General features: G+C 46.2%; 1 protein-coding gene across 2 annotated transcripts in view; it reads left to right on the forward strand.

Moving 5' to 3' along the window:
* Positions 1–12310, forward strand: part of LOC142785332 (uncharacterized) — a 112787-nt gene that overhangs the window by 47830 nt on the left and 52647 nt on the right. The window lies entirely within an intron of this gene.

A 12310-nucleotide genomic window follows, 5' to 3' on the forward strand; every position in this document is an offset into this window, starting at 1 on the left:
GGTAATAATTCAAGATATATAGTACTCGTAACAGGCCTCAGTTAGAGTTTTGTGGTGACTATCATTCGTGTCAGCCGTATTTGAATTGTGGTGAAGTGCAACGAGACGTCTGCACTGAGATTTAGGTGCGAGTTAGTTGCTCAATATCAAACAGGGTCCCTCCCGCTGTATGGTTTGCTTCGTAATAACATGTTGGCTTCTACGCGTAAAACGCTAGTGGCAATATTAATCCAGCTCGCTTTTGTCAATTTATATTATCGCGGCTGACGTCAGCCGAGTCAGTTCTCTCCCACCTTAGTTCGAACGAGAAGCAGTGGCGTAACAGGAGTCAGCGACACCATAATGAAGTTCGTAATTAAGACTGGATCTCTTTCGGACGCTCTCTGACTTCTGTTACCAGGGGGGCTCGTCTTTCTTGCCACTCCCGTTCTTTCCCTCTTCTTTGTTTTCTTAATTTTTTGTGCTTACGTGTGTAGGCGTCGTATTTCTATTCAGAGCATCTCTGTGATCTCTCTAGAGGTAGGCGAAATCGCAATCCGTGTGAGTCGTGCGGGACCCGGCTTCGTCTTCCACACACACACAGAAAAACGCGCCTCATTCGTAATGCATGCCCATAGCGCGCAACTGCCCTCGCAATGTCATTGCACAAGGCTCTCATGAGAGCTCGCACTCCCACGCCACCGCATTCCTCGGAGTGAATCTGAAGAGTTGCGAAACTAAATGGCCGTCTGTCAGTGTACATCGCTCCTCCCTTTCTCCCGCTCTGCTTTCTCTTGTTCTGTCTATTCATTCTCTTGTATGTTAGGCTTAAATTTTGCCAGTCAGATTGAGCTAATAGAGCGAGAAATCTCGGAAGAGTAACTTCATACCTAACGAGGTCTCTAGGCGTAAAACACAGGACACACTGCACATTTACCGTATGTATAGTGCAGATAATCGCTTCCTGTGTACAAAAAAGCGTAGCGAGTTATGCTACGTGGACCTTTTATACGGCATAAAAATGTTTCCGCATTGCGTTGTGCATACTGTCCTTATCTCTTCGCATGGTTTATTTTTACTTGTTGGCACGTGCTTTTTTTTTTTTTGAATGGTGAAGGTGCTTATGCCAGTCGTCGACTGAATTCCCCGAGCGCTGAATTATCAACATCACGATTCGGCATGTGCTACCTTCGTCGTCTTCTTCATCTTCCGCTTCGCTATCGGGACACGTCCGGCAATTTGCCCGGCGTGGAATAGAATAATTGTGATTCGCGAGGGAACGAGAACAGGGAGAGATAGAGTGCGTGAAAGAAAGAGATAGAAATAACGAATGAAATTCCTGGCGAAAAAAAAAAAACTTTCTTCGCAAGGCTTTGCTCGGACCAGCGCACGCTCGATCCGAAGTATGATACATGCAGGCACGCTAGCAGAGTATAGGATAGCCTTGTATGGTATATCTATACCAAAAGCGTGGTAAACTAAATTGAGGGTGAAAAGGAGAAAGTAACGCAGAGTACAGAAAGAACGAGAAAAATAGAGAGAAAGGGAAGGAAACCAGAAACAGGAAGAAATACAAAGAGGTATATATATATATATATATATATATATATATATATATATATATATATATATATATATATATATATATACAGAGAGAGAGAGAGAGAGAGAGAGAGAGAGAGAGAGAGAGAGAGAGAGAGAAATCTGCTCACCACCACATCGTTTTGTGCGCAAGCCCACCGCCGAAGTTCAACTGCTTATTATTGGAGTCTGGTTAAAGGTTGAAGGCGTTGGTTTTCAACGATACTGAGCAGTTTGAGGCAGCGAAAAGGTTATACTTTTGCAGCGGAAAACGTATGCAAAGTGTGATAAACTGTGATCGACCGGAGCCTTAGGTGTGGGGTTTTTTTCAGAGGAGCGTTCTTCATTTGACGCGACGTTTGCAATGCAAAATCACTCGCGCACGCAGGTTTTTCCCGTTCACGACGCGACGCCGTGCGAGGCAACCGAAATGTATGCGCGGTTCCTCCCCCTTCGTGCTTGTCGCTCGCAAGTGCGTTGCCCTCGAGGCTTCACGCTCATTTCGTGCTTGTCATTTCGCGATATCAGATCCGCTCACACCACGGGTGGACCGCCTCGCTCCCTATTCATCTTCCCATGGCCACGTTGCGCTGCGACTACGAGTCGCGAGTCAGTTTGGCGGCGAGTATGACCACCGAACACACCGGACAATCGGCCGAACGCACCGGACGCTTGCCGAGTTATTCAACCCGCATCTCACGGACGCGTTCAGACGACAGCGCTCACAGATGGCGTACGTCGTGCGGGAGAAAATGTCGACGTCTGCGAGCGCAGGCTTGCCGCTCCCATGCGCATTAAATAAACAGGGTTTAAGCCCCTATATCCGATATGTATTTTGGGCGGAGTTTATGTATCTTTTTCTCCGTAGCCATAGAAGTTACGGCAATTATTTTACTATCATTGCGATCATAAGACAGTCCTCGTTTGAGTGAAGCAGATTTAGTACTGAAGATTGTAAATATATATTCTTTATAAATAGTTTACTTCAGGGGCCTTATTATCACTCTGTAATAGCTATGACATGTCGTGTTGAAAAACAGAGCTTCCTCACAAAACAATAATTCTGCTTCACTACATTGCCTGTTACATTATCTAAATACTAGCCGAAATATATGATTATAGATACTTGCGTGGCTGAAATAAAAGATCATAAGTACAAAAAAAAGCATGTTTTGAGATAATCGGTTTTAAAGCAAAAAAGTGTGGACTTTTTCAAACGTGCAACGAGACGTCAGCTTATTGACGGGCCCGCTAATTAGGCACCAACCAGATACTTATCACCAATATAATTTTTTTTTGCGTTCAACGTCTTCCCTAGCGAGCCTCCTTAGTCGCCTGCTGTGCAGCGCCTTGTTAGCAAAGGACTGTTGACGCCGGTCAAGAGTGCGCAGGCACTGCACTGTGCACTCATTTCAGAGGAGTTCAGCACATTCACACAGGCTATAATGCCACCATTAAAGGTGAAGACAGAATCAAAGGTGCATATTTTATATGTTTGTCGTCGAGGAAAACGGTTTTTGGATTGCACTCCCACACGACAATTCAACGACTCGTTAGGGTTTCGAATTTTCCCATAGATGCATTTAGAAAATAATTCTGAATGACCTAGTTCCGGGTAATTCAGTTTAGCAGCCTTAATAACACATAATGGAAGGTATATTCTTTCTAATTGAGTGGCTCACCATTGAACTGGGATTTGCTGAATTTACGCCAAGGTTCGACGTCCTTCAGACAAAGGTCGTGAAATGGATTGGTATCCTTTGATCCTACATAATGTAGCCCGGACAGCTTTTCGCATGTTCTCCCAGCTGGCTCTATTTATTTTAATGACCAAACGATAATTGTTTGGTGCTTTGCAATGATGGCACTACTAAGACTTCCCCGGCCAGATGAAGATTTCCGGACGGGAAGCTTGAAGTCCCTGCTTTCTTTCGTTTTCACTTTTTTCTTAATGTGCCAAATGCACCCCAGCTTGCAAGCTGTAACCTCTCTATACAGACACGATGCCTCAACTGTGAGGAATCCCCTTGCACCGTAAGAATGGGAGCACGGCAGGCCACCGCACGAGTTTTGAAATAGGCCATCTTTAGAAAAAATAAAAACCACTGAGACAAACAAACGACTGATTCTGGTTCAGAAATGACCACAGAGTTCAAATAACGCAAGAAGAAAAATGACATTTTTCAATATTTTCGATTACCCTGTCCCCTAAGGTGAAACCCTTTAATATCTCATACTCTCAGTGATCGGTATCCGATTCGATAGAGAGAGAGTGAGAGAGAACCACTTTATTAAAAATAAATGATCCCAGTCTGGATCCACTGATCAAAAATACGCCATATCCACTAGGCGAATGATCTGTCCACCCATCCGTCCGTCCACATGTATGTATGTATGCATGTATGCATGTATGTATGTATGTATGTATGTATGTATGTATGTATGTATGTATGTATGTATGTATGTATGTATGTATGTATGTATGTATGTATGTATGTATGTATGTATGTATGTATGTCCGTCCGTCCGTCCGTCCGTCTCCTATCACACTAGAACATTCGTCTCCAACGTATCGGAGTGGAGCGAGCGCCACAACGTCATCTAGTGAGCACTCCAAGGGCTAGAAATGACTACGACGGACGAAAAGAGAATAGCCTGCATCCTAAGGAGCTTCACCCCTAAAACAAGGTCTATCCATAAGACAGGCTTAGAAGTTTCGAATTTTCGAGTAGTGCCTTCATGATTTCTGGGGAACAGTTCACTTCTCCAGGGTCACAGGTGTTAGATCTGTCGGTATGTGCTTTAGGTTCTCGCCTATGACTGCAAGACCCCCCGGATAGACCTACAGAACGTACAAGCGTTATCCATGAAGTCACGTACTGTGGGCCATGCAAGAAGGGGACCTGTTCTTTGCATTGTATGTAAATCTCCCGGGCTCTCCTTTGTGGTGGCCGGATTTTCTTAAGCGCACTGTATTGCTTGTCATGGCTTGTTCAGACAGGCGCCAACGATTAGATGAGATGCGCAACAATCGCAGGGTTTGTTCCGATCCTCCATACTCCATGACAAAACGCGAGGCAGCCCTGGTGAGGCGTGCCCCAGCTCACTCTTTAATGGAACCCCACATTTAGCACCGCATACAAGTAAAGGTCCCCTCGAACAGTGCTATCAGTGGTAAAGCTTTATAGCTGTGGCGTCTCCTCGTCAAATGGGAGGAGAGATGAACAATTATGACCGCTGGAACGCGAATGGCGTCTGCTCAATACGCAAAGCACGAGAATACGAACGCATGCGAAACTGGGGAAGGTTAGTCTCGCTGCCATTCACAGTAAAAATGAAAAAGAAAACATGCACACGTTTGGTTTGTGTGCCATTCCACTAAACGTGCGAAAAAAAAATGGCAGCATATCCACGGAGTGAATGATGGAGAGTGGGGCGAAGCATTCATCCGTCCATTCGTTCTTGCTTCCGTCCGTCCATGCGTCCGCCTGTGTGACCGTCCATGCGTCCATCCGCCCGTCCGTGCGTGCGTCTGTTCGTGCGTCCGTCCCTGCGTTCGTTCATGCATCCGCCCCTGTGTCAGTTCATGCGTCCATCCATGGATCTGTCTGTGTGTCCGCTCGTCCATCTATTCAACACTCCAAGTACCACCATCTCGCATCTTTTCATCATATATTGGATGGATGGATATGGCTGTACCCTTTAGATCGGGCGGTGGCTAGCGCCACCAATCCGTAATACTTAATGAACCCAAAACTATATTTATTTTTTTTCCCTAAAAAGTGAGTTTGAGGATTCGTACTTTGCAGTGAAGAGTTTAATTTTCACTCGTGTCTTGACTTTAGCCACCAATCAGATAACCTCCTTCTAGATAAGTCTACTTGCTTAAAGTCTATTTTGACCTCCCGGTCCCTAAACCCCAGTGCGTTGAAAAACTCTGCGCCATCATCCTGAACTATAGGGTGAAGCCCTTTACAGAACATTATCAAGTGTTCGGCAGTTTCTTCTTCCTCTCCACACGCACTGCATACTGTGTATTTCCCTTCGTATTTGGCCCGATATGTCTTGGTTCGCAGTACTCCCGTCCTTGCCTCAAACAGTAGATAACTACCCCGAGTATTATCATAGATCCTTTCCTTGGCAATTTCCTGCTTAAAAGTTCGATAGATCTCTAGTGCGGACTTCTTAATCTTGCCCATTTTCCACACGTCAGTCTCCGTTTCCTTCACTTTCTTCTTAACCGATAGTTCTTTTTGGTTCGGCCACCTGCTGTTTTCTAAGTATTTACCAGTCAACTTCCTGGTTCGCTTCCTCCATTTCGTATCCGCATTTTGCATGTACAAGTAGCTGAAAACCTTCCTAGCCCAACGCTCTTCCTTCATTTCTCTCAATCGCTTCTCAAATTTTATCTTGCTGCTAGCTTCCCTGCCCTCAAATGATGTCCATCCCATATCACCTTGTACTCCCTGATCTGGTGTATTCCCGTGAGCTCCTAAAGCAAGCCTACCTATTCCACGTTGCTTAATTTCTAATCTTGCTTGAACTTCTGATCTCATGCACAAGACCGCATTGCCGAACGTCAGCCCAGGAACCATGACCCCTTTCCATATTCCTCTCACAACATCATACCTATTGTAATTCCACAGTGCCCTATTTTTCATCACTGCTGCATTCCTGTTACCTTTAGTCGTCACGTATATTTCGTGTTCCCTCAGGTACTCGGTCCCATCGCTTATCCATACGCCCAGATATTTGTATTTATCTGTTATCTCAAGCGTGACCTCCTGTATCCTAGGCTCACTACCTTCGTTGTCATTGAAAATCATGACTGCTGATTTTTCCTTACTGAATCTAAAATCTAACCTATCTCCCTCATTACCGCAAATGTCCATCAATCTCTGCAAATCTTCCTTGTTGTTGGCCATTAGCACTATATCACCTGCGTTTATTAATGCTGGTAGTGCCTGATCAATAAGTTTTCCATGTTTGACTTAAGAGAGGTTGAAGCCCAGCCCACTTCCTTCTAAATTTGCCTTTAATCCTTGTAGGTACATCATGAATAATAAGGGCGACAGGGAGCACCCCTGCCTAAGCCCCCGTTTTACCTCTGCAGGCTTGGATAACTGTTTTTCCCACTTTATAACTACCTTGTTACCTTTATAGATACCCTTTAAAAGATTAGTGACTACATGTTCCACGCCTAGTGTGTCCAGTATTCTCCACAGTTCCTCTTGAACCACGCTATCGTACGCTCCCTTGATGTCCAAGAATGCTAGCCACAGGGGTCTGTGTTCCTTTTCTGCTATTTCGATGCACTGCGTCAGTGATGAACAGATTGTCTTCCAACCTCCTGCGTTTCCGAAACCCATTCTGCACCCCCTCATCCTCTATCCGTGCCTGCAGTCTTTCCTTTATAATCTGCATCGCCAGCCTGTAGACCACTGATGTCACTGTTATTGGACGGTAGTTGTTTATGTCAGCTTTGTCCCCCTTTACTTTGTAGATCATGCTCATCCTGCTGAGTTTCCATCCATCGGGAACTTCACCATCGAACTTTAGTTTGCTCACTGCCTCTCTCAAAGCCTGCTTAGACTTCGGACCTAATGTCTTTATCAGCATAATTGGAATGCCATCTGGGCCTGTTGATGTACTACTAGGAACCCTTTCCTCAGCCCTTTCCCACTCTCGTTGTGAAAAGAGAGCCATTGCACCACTTCATTCATCCTTGTCTATTGTGGTGCATAAAATGCTTCTTTGTTGAAATTTTTGTCACCCTTGTTCTTATATATTCAATAGCTTTGTCCCCTTCTAGCCTGGAACCTTGGGCTGTAGTTATAAAACTCTGCTCTAGGCTCGTCTCATTTTTTAGGGAGTTTAGATGGTCCCAAAATTTCGCAGCTGCCTTTCGATCTTTTTTATGTACTTCTGCCAGCCACTGAGCTCCCTTTCTTCTAATCTTTTCATTTGTCAGAAGGGATGCAGCCCTTCTACAGCTTAGAAAGGTTTACCATTTTCTTTCAACATCATCTGTCGGTTCACCCCGCTGCTTAGCATGTCAGTGTTCCCTAGAGGCTTCCGGACGTTTTGCTATGGCTCTCTTAACTTCCTCATCCCACCAACTTTTGGGTTTGTGTCTTCTTTTCCGGGGTGACTTGTTACGCGTCTTAGCAAGCTCTAGCTCAAAGAGTCTAATTAGATTTGTGTATGTCCACACTGTCTTATTATCCTCCGTGATTACTTTCTCAATTTGTTTAGTGGCTATTTCAATTTGCCTTTCTGAATAAAAATTTTCCTGTAGTTGCTCATCTTGTCTCCTTCCCACTTTCACTGCTCTTCCAAAACTTAGCTTGATACGTTTGTGATCACTACCCAGACTTCTGGAGCCACCTCCATCTATGTGCATTCCCCTGAGCTTATCATACATCCTATGTGACATCAGTGCATAACCTATCGTCGACTGCAGCCTTCCTACCTCCCATGGTATTTGCCCTTCACACTTCTCGGTACTGTTGCAAATGATCAAATCAAGCCTTTCACACATATCCATGATCATTTTGCCTGTCGGGTCGGTATACCCATCTATATCTTCTATGTGCGCATTCATGTCTCCTAGTATAATTATCTCGCACTCTCTTCCTAACTCCTGAATGTCCTTTGATATACACTCTACCGTTGCCTGGTTTTCCTCTCTGGCCTTTGTTCCCGTCCACAAGTACACGAAACCAAGGAATGTCATTTGACCTGCCACTTTCACTTCTAGCCATATTCCCCATATAGAAGCACCGCCATCCGGCGGACATTCCAAGGACTAAACGATGATGATGATGAAAAACATTTATTATAAAAGAGAGAGGTACGGGGCCAAAGCATGACCCCGCTATATGGTCGGCGTCCTTAGTCCGGGACACCGCATGACGAGGCCCCTACTCGCGCCCATCTCACCAGAGCCCGTTGAGACTCTAGTGATGAGCAGTTGAGGAGGGCAGTCTCCCATGCCTCTCGGGAAGGGGTAGAGGAAGGGGGTAGGTGGGGATTTTTCGGACATGCCCATACCATGTGGAAGATATCACACGTCTCCCCACAGTGTGGGCACCGCCCATCTGTGTTCGCATCGAAATGTTTTAGGATTGCAGGACAGAGTAGAGTACCTGTCTGCAGGCGCCTTAGAGTTCGCTCTTCCGCCTTACTCAGCCCCTTTGCAGGAGCCGGGTAAAGGCGGTGAGTGTCGCGATAATAGGTCAGAATTTCTTTGAAGCGCAGCAGCGGTGTATTGGCCTCCGAGTCATAAGAGCCAAGGTGAGGAGCCCGTTGGGTAAGCGCTCGGGTGGCCGCGTCAGCGGCCTCATTACCTCGTAAGCCCTGATGGCCAGGAGCCCATACGATGCGTTTCGGGGCTGGATCAGCGAGAGCCCGTTTTAGAATTTGGCTGGCTAGGGGGGATATCTCTCCTACCATGTAATGAGCACATGCTTTCCGGGAGTCCGTGATGATAACTTTCGAATTGGGGTCCGCAGCAGCAAGCGCTATCGCGACTTCCTCAGCGCGTTCTGGATTTTGTGCTCGGAACGAGAGCCCATTGACATGCTTTTCCCGGTGAACTACAGAGGCCGTGTAAAATCCCGTGGGCGAAGGCCCTGCTATATCTACGTAGAATACACCAGGTCGGGAGCCGTGTTGCCTCTCAAGCGTCCGAGCCCGCGCCTGTCTTCTGCAGGACTAAACGAGAGGTGGCACACGCACACTTTCTTACGGCTTGCGCTTCGGGTCTACTTCCCACTTTTAACCACCTCGAGTTCATGGTATATACTAGTTCATTGTATTTGTGGCACTGTGGCTCAACGCTCGCTAAACCTATCTAAAACTAAGGAGGTTACACCCAGCGAGTATAATGTAGCAACCCTTTCTTGTCAGATAGTGCTCAATGTACATGCCAGTGGCTGCTAATGGCGATCGCAGCGTGCGCGTTAACTAAAACCCCTTAGCATCCATTGGCATATACATTGAGCACTATCTTTTATTGTTCAACAACGCACTGAAGAAATCTCTCACCGGCACCACCTTGGAGGTCAAAATGTTATACTTGTTACACACTACAACGGCTACGATGGACGAACGGGTGCCGCTATAAAGAGCTTCACCCCTACAACGTGGCATAGTCAGTCGAATGGTCACAGGCTTTTGCGCAACACACTTTGGGATCTACAAAGTGTTTTTCAATTTTCTTTTGTATGCGCTGTTTTTCAGTAACTGATGCTCTTATCTATCGTGGGCTCGTAGGTGATGAGCCGTTTCTGATCTGGCTGTCTGTTATTGACTTGTCGTTGCAATCATTGTTACCTGTAAATGGACACATGAGTCTTGTTGTTGCCACGTGTTGCTTGTGAGCACGTGGATCCCACCACTGGCATAGAGGAAGGAAACTATGAGGAGGAAGCATTGCCTAATCCTATGTCACGAAAGAGAGAAAAGAATAAGGAGAACGAAAGCAAGAGAAAGAACGAGAGAGAGAGGAAGAAAGGAAGAAAGAGATAAGAAAGAAATGAAGAGAGACAGAATGAAAGGAAAGAAGCGAATGAAATAGAGGAAGACAAAGAAAAAAAAGATGGAAAAAAAGAAACAGAGAGAGAGGGGGGACAGAAAGTAAAAAAAAAAAGTGCTAGTACGTTATGCACGCTGATGCAATGCTTCACTTGCCTCCGCTTTCCCGGTAGGGCAAGTGTTTGGCTTTTTTTTTTTTTTTTGCACCCAACGTGCTGCACGACTTTTGCCGCAGCGAGTGGTGAGCCGCTCGAACATTCGTGACGTCAGCTCTAATCACGTTGTGCGTGCGTGCTTTATAGGCGCTATATTTATCCGCTATGTGCATGCAGTGGACTCGCCGTGAATACGAGGTTTGGGCTTTGACTTGGAGGCGTGGCTGTTTGGGCTAGTTGGCTGGTCATGACGATTGTTACAGCGTGACAACAATCGTCGGTTCGGGTCTTAATCCCGACCGCCGTGGGCGTTTTCCGCTTTATATTGACGCGATATATTGGCAGCATTCAAATACAGCGCCATTCACCGTGCCGCACAGAAACCGTGGCAGCACGAGCACCTGGCCAGACTCAGATTGCACGCGTCACGTGCTCGGGGTTCTGGTGAAGGAAAGAAAGAGGTGTTCTGGTTTTGTGTGTGTGTGTGTGTGTGTGTGTGTGTGTGTGTTCGACGGATTCAGTTTCCTCTCAGTTACCTTAACTTGTGGGCACAGGCTCACCCCTAATAACTCGGTTTGTTTCATAGGCCTGTGTGCTTCAGTATCGCTGCAATATGCTGCGCGAATGAAATGTTACTTAAAATCACGTAATGCGTGGTATTGCGCTCTCTGTGCATTTGAGAGCGTGAATGTTAAGAAACGACGTGACGATGGCAATGTGCTTTTTTTTTTTTAGGGAAATGGGAGGCACGCATACTGCTTTTCGCCGCCATCAGGTCGATACATCGAGAGAACTGTTTATTGAAAGGCAGATAACTTAGCCGGCGTATAGGAATCGCTTACTTACTATATAATCTACGTGGGGAAGGTGATTGGATTGGACAACTCCATTTGCATCGCATAGCGGCACGTTGGGATCACTCAACAGCTCCGTAATTCACGATCACTTCTACTTGTGGACGTCTGTTGACGAAACGCGTGAAGGGGAAAGTACATATATACAAATAATTGAGATACTCGAAGGATTTTCTCGGGGAGCCCCACAGCGTGTGCACTTAGGGAAAGGAAACTCATGGTAACGAGATTCTGAACCATTACGCTTGCTTTCTGAAGGCACAGCTTATCGGGTGCTTACAAATAGCATTGCGAGGTGGCTTACGCCCAGACGTATCGTCAGCAGCAGACGAGAATTGGTACATTCAACATGGTGTGGCCGATCGTAAAAAAAACAATAAACTGAGTCCTTTAGGTAGTTTGTACCGTTTCTATTTTTGCACACACCCAATGTCAAGTTTTGGTCCCTGTATAGTAGATATTGCCATTAACAGAACTGGAAGGGCACGCAAAGTACAGCTTTAGTTCTGCTAAAGCTGATCCCTGAAATGATTGATTGGTTTATTGGCAGGTGGGCTGGCTGTCAAGCAGGCCACACCTCGTGGTCTTGAATACTTCATCCACACAGTCGACTAGTTCAAGAAAGTGACTTTGCCCCGCCGCGGCGGTCTAGTGGCTAAGGTACTCGGCTGCTGACCCGCACGTCGCGGGTTTGAATCCCGGCTGCGGCGGCTGCATTTCCGATGGAGGCGGAAATGTTGTAGGCCCGTGTACTCAGATTTGGGTGCACGTTAAAGAACCCCAGGTGGTCGAAATTTCCGGAGCCCTCCACTACGGCGTCTCTCATAATCAAATGGTGGTTTTGGGACGTTAAACCCCACAAATCAATCAAGAAAGTGACTTTGTTCGCTTTGAGGAAAATGTGTCGCCAGCAAGCTCGCATAGCTACCCACGACTTGTGAAGCTAATAACGGTACTGCACATTGATTAAGTTGCTCACGTGCATTTGAGGGGTTCTGCGCGGCAAATGTCCAGCAAGTATACTTTCTGGTCAGGCCACTTTCAGCTCCTGCTCGAAAGTAGTGTAGCGAAGGTGTACTCCTCAAGCTAATCTTTATCCCAAAGAGGGGAATGATATTGCATGGCAATACGTTTTTCAGTTGATGCTTAGCGATGCTTTCATGAGCTCCGCTCGGTAAATTCGAGTTAAAGCTTTCAAAGCAG

The sequence above is a fragment of the Rhipicephalus microplus genome, unplaced genomic scaffold (genome assembly GCF_043290135.1).
Source record: "Rhipicephalus microplus isolate Deutch F79 unplaced genomic scaffold, USDA_Rmic scaffold_21, whole genome shotgun sequence".
Taxonomy (NCBI): Eukaryota; Metazoa; Arthropoda; class Arachnida; order Ixodida; family Ixodidae; genus Rhipicephalus; species Rhipicephalus microplus.